The sequence below is a fragment of the Nicotiana sylvestris genome, chromosome 7, assembly GCF_000393655.2.
Source record: "Nicotiana sylvestris chromosome 7, ASM39365v2, whole genome shotgun sequence".
In the NCBI taxonomy this organism is placed as follows: Eukaryota; Viridiplantae; Streptophyta; class Magnoliopsida; order Solanales; family Solanaceae; genus Nicotiana; species Nicotiana sylvestris.
The window spans coordinates 16,775,822-16,785,812 of record NC_091063.1 but is presented as its reverse complement, the minus strand read 5'-3'; the positions used below and the strand labels follow the sequence as shown (position 1 = coordinate 16,785,812).

At 33.9% G+C, this 9,991-nt stretch overlaps 1 long non-coding RNA gene across 1 annotated transcript; it reads right to left on the bottom strand.

Annotated features, from left to right (window-relative positions):
• Positions 1–7,412: 7,412 nt before the first annotated feature.
• LOC104214945 (uncharacterized) lies at positions 7,413–9,372 on the bottom strand. The gene is made up of 2 exons (XR_011400961.1): positions 8,107–9,372; positions 7,413–7,787 (listed from the first exon to the last, which is right to left on the bottom strand). It is a non-coding gene; the product is annotated as an uncharacterized lncRNA (long non-coding RNA).
• Between the last annotated feature and the right edge of the window lie 619 nt (positions 9,373–9,991).

Sequence of the window (9,991 nt, the reverse complement as noted above, 5' to 3'; positions counted from 1 at the left end):
TCGTCTTTACATCCATCTGATGGATTTGAAGGCCATACATGGCGTCTAACGCTATTAACACCGAGATAGATGTAATCCTTGTTACAGGCGAGTATGTGTCAAAGTAATCAAAACCTTCTCGTTGTCTAAACCCTTTGACAACTAATCTTGCCTTATATTTGTCAATAGTACCATCGACTTTTATTTTCCTTTTGAAAATCCATTTAGAACCCAAAGGTTTATTTCCCGGAGTTAGGTCAACCAATTCCCAAGTATAATTACTTAATATGGATTCTATCTCACTACTGACTGCCTCTTTCCAATATTGTGCTTCCGAGGAAGACATTGTTTCTTTGAACGTTTGAGGCTCATTTTCCAATAAGAATGCCACAAAATCTGGTCCAAAGGAAGTAGATGCCCTTTGACGTTTACTACATCTTGGATTTTCCTCATCAAACATACTTTCCTTTGCTTCTTCCCGAGGTCGCTTAGATTTTTCATTAGACGACTCACATTCCATTTTAGACGGATAAATATTCTCAAAAAATTCAGCATTATCCGATTCAATTACCATATTATTATGAATATCGGGATTTTCTGATTTATGAACCAGAAACTGATATGCCTTACTATTTGTTGTATATCTTACGAAAACGCAATTAACGATTTTTGGTTCAATTTTTACCCTTTTGGGTTTAAGAACTTGCACTTTAGCCAAACACCCCCACACTTTAAAATATTTTAAGTTGGGTTTCCTTCCTTTCCATTTTTCATATGGAATGGATTGTGTTTTGCTATGGGGAACTCGATTCAGTATTCGATTAGATGTAAGAATAGCTTTCCCCCACAAGTTCTGAGGTAAACCAGAACTTATTAATAAGGCGTTCATCATCTCCTTTAATGTTTTATTCTTTCTTTCCGCAATTTCATTAGATTGCGGTGAGTAAGGGGCAGTTGTTTGGTGAATAATGCCATTTTCCAAACATATTTCTTCAAAAGGAGATTCATATTCGCCGCCTTTATTCTTTCTTTTATTTAATTGCATTTCAATTTTATTTTTGTATTACTTGAATGCGTCTATTGCTTCTTCTTTACTATTAAGTAAGTAAATATAGCAATATCTAGTACTGTCGTCAATGAAAGTTATGAAATACTTTTTCTCACTGCGAGATGGTATTGACTTCATGTCGCAAATATCCGTGTGAATTAAGTCTAAAGGATTTGAATTCCTTTCAACTGACTTATAAGGATGCTTAACATACTTTGATTCCACACATATTTGACATTTCGAGTTATTGCATTCAAACTTAAGTAATACTTCCAAATCAATCATTTTTCGCAAAGTTTTGAAGTTGACGTGGCCTAAACGTTCATGCCATAAATTATTTGACTCAAGCAAGTAAGAAGAAGCTTAAATTTTATCATATCAATGGCAATTACATTGAGTTTTAAAAGGCCCTCAGTCAGGTAACCTTTTCCTACATACATTTCATTCTTACTAACTACAACCTTGTCGGAAACAAAAACACACTTAAAGCCATTCTTGACTAGAAGTGATACCGAGACTAAATTCTTCCGCATTTCAGGAACATGAAGAATATCTTTTAGAGTCGCAATCTTTCCCGAAGTCATCTTCAAAGTCACATTGCCCGTTCATTCAAATTTTGCAGGAGCGGAGTTTGCCATAAACATTGTCTCGTTGGGTCCAGCGGGAGCATAAAAAGTAAACAACTCCTTGTTAGCACAAACATGTCGAGTTGCTCCTGAATCAATCCACCATTCTCTAGGATTTTCGACTAGGTTGCATTCTGAAAACATGGCACATAGGTCGTTTATTTCATCATTCTTCTCAATCATATTTGCTTGACTTTTCTTCTTGCCCTTCTTTGGTGCACGACATTCAGTAGCTTTGTGTCCAACCTTTCCACAGTTGTGGCAATTACCTTTAAACCTCTTCTTGCTTGGATAATTCTTTGATCCAGATGGCTTCTTTCTCTTTTTACTCGTTGAAGCTTCCTCAACAATATTTGCACCCATTATTGTTGAAATTCCACGAGATTTCTTCTCAGCAGCCTTGTTGTCCTCTTCAATCCGTAGACGAACAATAAGATCTTCAAGCGTCATCTCCTTGCGCTTATGTTTCAAGTAATTCTTAAAATCCTTCCACAACGGAGGCAGCTTTTCAATAAATGTCGCAACTTGAAACGCTTCATTTATGGCCATACCTTCAATCATAAATTTATAATTACTACAATTATTTATTTCTTGAATAAAAATATTGACTCAGTGCATATCTTCAGCAATGAGGTCATGAACAATAACTTGCAATTCTTGGACTTGCGCTATGACAGATTTACCGTCAATCATTTTGAAATCCAGAAATTTGGCGGCCACAAACTTCTTTAGTCCAACATCTTCAGTCTTGTACTTCTTTTCAAGAGCATTTCATAATTCTCTTGATGTTTTTATGACGCTATAAACGTTGTACAAGCCATCTTCCAGTCCACTTAAAATGTAATTTTTGCACTGAAAATCAGAGTGCTTCAAAGCCTCAGTAACAAGGAAGCGCTCATTGTCAGGGGTTCCTTCAGGCACGACTGGAACATCCTTTTGAATGAACCTTTGCAGACTTAGAGTGGTTAGATAAAAGAACATCTTTTGCTGCCATCTCTTAAAGTCAACGCCAGAAAATTTCCCCGGCTTTTCCGCTGGTGGCATAGCCGTTGCAGGTGCAGTAGGACAGATAGGCATCCCCAAAACTGTGTTAGCAGTAACAGTCACAGCAGGATCAATTTGTTCCTCTCCGTTAGTCATTTCTGTCAATATGACACAAACAGATTCAGTAAATGGTGAAGTGTTTAATCCTTCAACCCAAGACAACCAAGTGAAGAGATTATTCTTAAAACTGATTTTAACACAGTGAAGAGATTATTCTTCAAACTGATTAGGAGTAGAAAACCACGAAGGTTTTAGTCTCCTCAGTCACTTTGAAAATCAGAACAGCAAGGATATATATATAAATAAAATTCTTTATATATATATATAAGATTCTATAAGCTTGTCAGATATTCTGAATTTATAAGTGACTAAAACAGGAAAAATAAATGAACAGAAATTGGCAGTATTATGTCCCGAGCCCACAAATTCCTTGTATGTCCTTAAAGAATCTTATCCCCTCATTGTTGCCCAAGGTTCACGGATAAATTCTTCCCAGGATAGAACGGAACTTTCAACTTAGCGGTAGCGGCATTTCAAACCACTAAGTTATCAGCGAACTCAAAATAATGGTGTAAATCACACGATCGACTTACTTTGTTTTGAAAGTAATGATGCAGAAAGAAGAAGGAGATGAAGCAGAAGATTTCAGGATAAAAAATTCTGAAGGAATGACTGCTTATTTATAGCCAACAAATTTCTAGATTGAAAGGGTGTGAAAGTGGTTGTTCACACTGCAGGTGGCTATTCGTGAAATGCAGCCTCTCTGGTGGCTGTTTAACGCGGGAATATTAAATAAAATTAAATACGAAAATTAATTAATTTATCGTTACAAATAACGGTCACTCAAAATATTAATATAAAATATTAATTTTTAATTAATTAATTTCATTTTATTGGTCCAAAAAATTAAGTCAATCAATCATATGAAGCCGAGCCAAACGACGACGATGGCGCGATGCCCCTTCCTCTTAGCTCTTTTTAAGAGCTTAAGGAAGTATTTCTATATTTAAACCCAACAAAATACTTGTCTTTAACCAATGAGGGCAAAGTGCAAAAGTCAAAGTTGCTTTTCACCTTCTTTCCTCATTTCCCATTCACGCTATCACACTTCAACCCCAACAAGTTTTTCACTACTCAATGCTCAGAACATGAAATATCTGATTAAGGATTCAAGAATTCTAACCGTGCAGTCACACATCTTGATACTCTTTTATCAACTTCTAGTTAGAGATTAATACACTTAGGGGTCATTTGGTAGAATGCATTAGATAAAATAATGCTTGCATTAGCTTTGTATATTAATAATACCTTGTTTGGTAGACATTTTGAACTTATGCATTAGTTATGCAAGCATTAGTTATACATCCTATTTGGTATCATCCTATGCATAACTAATGCATAGAAAACCATGGTATTAGCAATGCAATGAGTTTTAATGCATGCATTAGCTTAGTTAAAGACAAAATTGTCCTTCAAAATTTTTGCTTGATTAAAATATGCTAGTTATTATATTAATGCAAGTTTAAAATAATTCAAATAGTGAGAAATAAAATTATATCTCTAGTAAATAAATAAATACTTAGCATATTTCCTTTTTTATAAATAAATATTTAGTTCTATATTACAATATAGGTAGACAAATCAAATAATTTTTTTAAACTTTTTCATATAAAATATTTCTCAACATATGTTTCTTTTAAAAAGTTTTAGAGTGATGGATTGGTTTTGAGGGTATTTTTGTAAACAAACAATTCTTTTAGAAATTGTGCAATACTTTAATATATCAAACCAAACAATGGATAAGAAATATGTCAGCATAATTAATACCAGCATAACTAATGCAGGCATAACTAATACCAACATTACTTAATACACCATATTCAGCATTATTCTTATGCACCCTACCAAACGACCCCTTAGCAGTTGATTTAGCTTCGGAATTATGAGTTTGAACGAACCCAATAACGCTTTGGCTTCAACCTTGTATACGAGAAAGTTTTTCACTAGATATGTAAGTGTACCAATAATAGATTTCAAACCTAATATATTAAATATGATATTGTAGAATTCCGAACCCAAACCTATAAAACTCAAATTCTGCCTCCGATTTTTGAATACACTATGTAGGCGTTTGGACATAAGAATTGTAAAATTCTTATGTGAAAAATATGAAAGTTTTTTTCAAGTGTAAATGGTATTTGAAATTAGAGTTGTGTTTGGACATAAATTTCAGTTTGGGTTGTTTTTGAAGTTTTGTGAGTGATTTGAGTGAAAATTTTGAAAAATAACTTTTTGTAGTTTTTCAAATTTTCGAAAATTTCCAAAATATATCTTCAAGTGAAAATTGAAAATTTTATGAACAAACGCTGATTTCGAAAAAAAAGTGATTTTTTTTTAGAAAAATCTTCCATCAAATTTTATGTCCAAATGGGCACTACATATTTTCAATTAGCATCACCGCCAAATTTACCATGTCCCCCTCTCTTGGAAAAATTACTGCTCAAAATCCCTCTATTCATGCGATTTGCCCTCCACTTTGTCTAGCCTAGCTATGTGTATATCTTGTGTTTCATGAGTACAAGATGAAAAGACCCAATAATAAAATAATTATAGATATAATTAGTAGATTCTTTTATGTTGGAATGTTTTTGAAATAGAGATGTGCCTGTGAATGATAAGATTGGGAAGATATAAGACTTTGGCACCTTGCAAGTATGGTAATGTAAATTTGCATAAATAATCACGACAAAAATAAGTTTCAAAACTAAAAAAATCGAATTGGAAGATATCATAATTAATTGATGCAACATGGGTTGAAACATGTGTGCAAACAATAACTACATGTTAAAAAAGTTGCGTGTTAAAAGAATATTTACTATATAACTCAAGAAAAGAAAAGGAAGGGGTTAGTGGTAGAGACGGAGTCAGTATTTGAAGTTTATTCAACATATTTAATTTATTAAAATAAATTTAGAGTTTGGATCAAAGTTATTGAATTCGGTTAAATCCGTAGTCCATATTTTAGTTCCGCCCTTCAACGTTCGACTACCTCCTAACCTAATATTCTGCATAATCACCTCTTCTTAATACTTGTTCGATCGTCTCTACCACTTCTTATAAAGGGTTTTTAAGTGCCAATTGCACGAAGAAACCTATAAACAGATAAAGCAACTTAAGGGAATTTTTTTGTTGTTGAGGAATCTCTTCCTTTTTCTAGTCCAATCATAGCATAACAAGAAGCTAAAAAAAAAGAAGCAAATATCAGATGCTAGAAAGTCATAGAGTAAGGTTACACATGTCCATATGCACATTATTAATGGGGCCTAATTATATGACCTAAGAATCTAAAACTTGTTACGGTGGAAATTATGTTTTTTAATCCCTCTAAAGTTACTTACTTGACTAAGCTGCCTTTGACTATTATCGTTGTTCAATAACAACAATATACTTAATGTGATTTTATAAGTGCGGTAAGAGAAGGATAAATATATATAAACTTTACTCTTACCTCATGTGTGATGGAGAAATTATTTTTAATAAACTCTCGACTTAAGATCAATATCACAGTTCCTGCACCAAAATTTTCTAATTTTTCATCAATGTTCGAGCCTAATTTGCTCAATTCAAAACCAATGCAAACCATTTCCAAGAAGTTTCAAATACTTCCTCCGCTCCACTTTAAGTGATTTTTTGATTTTTTTTTTGTAATCTATAATATTTAATTTTTTCAGAAATCAAGAAGGAATTAACTTTTTTTTTTTTCAAAGTTACACTTGGAATAAAGAGCCTAAGAGGAGTTTGTTATATTTTCGATGAGCAAATTAAGGTTAATATGGTCAATTTCATTATTAATTAATACTAAAATGTAAATTTCTTAATATATGTGAAAAGAACAAAAAAAAAGCACTTAAAGTAGACCGAAGGGAGTATTATTTAACACTCAAACCCACATATCCAAACACCATTATAATCCATAATTCACAATTTTCATATATAAATGCACATAAACACATAATCTAACATATCCAAACACCATTATAATCCATAATTCATAATTTTCACATATAAATGCACATAAACACATAATCTATCACTTACTATCGATATCGACTATATGCACCTTGTCCAAATCAGTAGATCAAGTTAATGTTATTAACAACTTTAGGTCGAGCATTCATCAATGGAGGAAAGGGTGTAGAAGAGCATAGATGAGAGAAGAAGAACTGGAGCTGGATGTGTAAAATGAACGCCACTTTTCTATTCCACTATCTATAAGCATCCTATTGTCCTTAAATGTTCTAGATTTGGTTTGCTCTTGTGAAAGACTTAAAGGTGACTTCCCCTGTAAAGCCACTAATGGCATTCTATTTATCAGATATGATGCTGCTATGACACGATATCCCCAAAACCTTAAGAGAATTGCTCCCTGAAATCTAATTCCTCTGGCTATCTCCAGGATGTATTTATGTTTTCTTTCAGCCACCTCATTTTGCTGTGGGGGTGTGCACACAAGTTCTTTGATGTATGATCCCCGAATTTTGAAAGATCTGAGAGCAATTTGCATTAACAAACTCTCCACCATTGTCTGATCTAATTATTTTCATAGATTTCCTAAATTGTGTTTCTATCATATTAAAGAAATTCCTTAAAATCACAACCACATCACTCTTAAACTTGAGTAGATATAACCAAGTGATTCTAGAATGATCATCTAATTGTTAGAAAAAATTTATCTCCATTGTAAGTTTGAATACTGTAGGGACCCATACATCAATGTGCAACAAATGAAAAACTTCAAAAGTTCTACTTGTGCTATTATTGAAAGGCAATCTAACATGTCTTGCTAATGGACAGATTACACAATTTTCTAATGCCTTTTTACACTGTTCTTGAGGCAGTCCCAACATTTGCTTTATTGCTCCAACTGATGCATATCCCAATCTTCTAGGCCAAATATCAATGTCTACTTTCTTCTTTACTGCAGCCAAGCTTTTACTTTCAGCAGTGGTCCTTTTAGTATAGTTTTGAGGAAATAAGTAGAGGTCACATCTTTCTCTACCAATCCCTTTGACCTTCCCGCTGTAAAGGTCCTGGAACATGCAAAAATATGAAAACAAGGTGACTGAGCATTGTAATGTTTTTGTGAGCTTAGAACAGACAACAAATTGTATTTGAAGTCTGGTATATATAGGACATTATCTAAAATCGCTATGCCATTGAAACTACATGAACCAATGTGTGTTACAATAGTGGTTCCTCCATTTGGTAAATGTACCTTTTGTTGCTCCTGAGGTTCTAGTTTAGTTTTGTTTTCTAGCACATTTAAATCTGAGATCATATGATTTGTGGCTCCAGAGTCAACAATCCAATCCTTCTTTTGCATATCTACTAAAAAGTTATTATCATTACCTGCCCTGTTCGCTGATACTTCATCAATACCTGCCATGTTAGTTGATGATTCTCCAGTGTTGTCCTGTTTGAGTAGCTTCAGGATCTGAGAGTACCGCTCAGGTGTGAAACAAGGATCTATCAATTGTTCTGTTCCATTTTCATCACGATTGCTCTGTTTTCCCTCCTTTGCATCATGTTTTCTGTCATCTCTAGCAAAAGCATTATGAGCGGCAACAAAATTCTACCTCTTCTTATACTTGAAATCAGCAGGGTATTCTATGATTTTGTAGCAACCTTCACGAGTGTGACCTTTCATTTTGCAATAGTCACAAAACACATTGTAGTTTCTCTTAGGCTTCTGATTAAAACCTCCTTTTGCCATCATAAGTGTTGTAATATCTACATTATCTGTTGCAGATGTAGTGTTTGTCATGTTCCTTTGGCTCTCCCTTTCCATAAGCATATAATATGCTTTGTTAACAGTAGGCACGAGCACCATCATGAGTAATCGACTCCTAGCTTGCACATACAATTCATTGAGTCCTATCAGAAATTGCAGAAGCTTTTGACGCTCAGCAAATTTACGAGGCCCAAATCACTCTCAGTTTTGAGAAATAGGCTGAAATTGAGCTAGTGCCCTGCCTGGCAGTGGCAATTTCTCTGTGAATCTGAAAAATTCTAGAACAATCTACCTTATCAAAGTGTTCCTTCAGATCGTCCCAAACAACATTAGCATTAGATGAATACACTATTCCACTCAATAATTTCGGTGAAACACAATTCATCAACCAAGACAAAACGATTACATTACAACGCTCCTAGAGATCAACGAGATTCGGTCCGTAATTCTCCCGTTTGCATGTGCCGTCAATGAACCCTAGCTTATTCCGTCCTAGGATTGCAATTCTCATTTTTCGGCTCCATGCGGAGTAATTTTCCGGTCCTTTCAATTGCAACGAGATCAATATAGCTCTTGAATTATCATTTGAATTCAGAAAAAGTGGATGATTGTGACCTAACTTCTCCGATTCAGTATTGTCGAGGGCCGCCATTGCTGAGCTTCCAAAATAGCTTCGAGGAAACGAAATGAAGATGATAAGACCATATTATTGGCCGTGTGGCTCTGATACCATATCAAAATTAGTGGATCAAGTTAATGTTGTTAACAACTTTAGGTCGAGCATTCATCAATGGAGGAATGAGTGTAGAAGAGCATAGATGAGAGAAGAAGAACTGGAGCTGGACGTGTAAAATGAACACTACTTTTCTATTCCACTATCTTTGTGTTAATATACACTTACACTGTAATAATACAGCTAATGACAGCTCTCAGTCTCTAACCAAACTACTGACTACTATTAACTATAATTAATTACCTTACTAATTGCCTAACAACAATATAACCACTAACTTTAACCATAGTTAGCTAACTCAGGTTATTCCTATTTTATCACACCAAAGGATATGAACAAAGACGTATATAGCCTTTTGGTAATAAGTTTAGAATTTTTTATATGAAATATAAATATATATATATATATATACAAACTTATTAACTTCTAATTAATATTATATTTGGATCTACAATTTTAGCAACACAATAAATACACTGCAAAGTTAAATCCATTAATTTTAAAATAGAACAAGCTAAACCTCCTAGGGCTGGAGCCTAAAACAATGTGCAAAATAGGACGGGGCTTTAAGGTTGTGACCACAACTTGCCTGCCATCCTCTTCCTCTGGCCTTAAATGACATTTGACAAAGCTGTTCTTTGAACCCTTAAATTAGCAAAATCAAATTGTTTTACTTATACACATCTAAATAATTCAAGGGAAAATTTCACATTAGAACAACTGAGCTTCATACTTTTCAATTTTATAACTCACATTTCAATTTATAATTA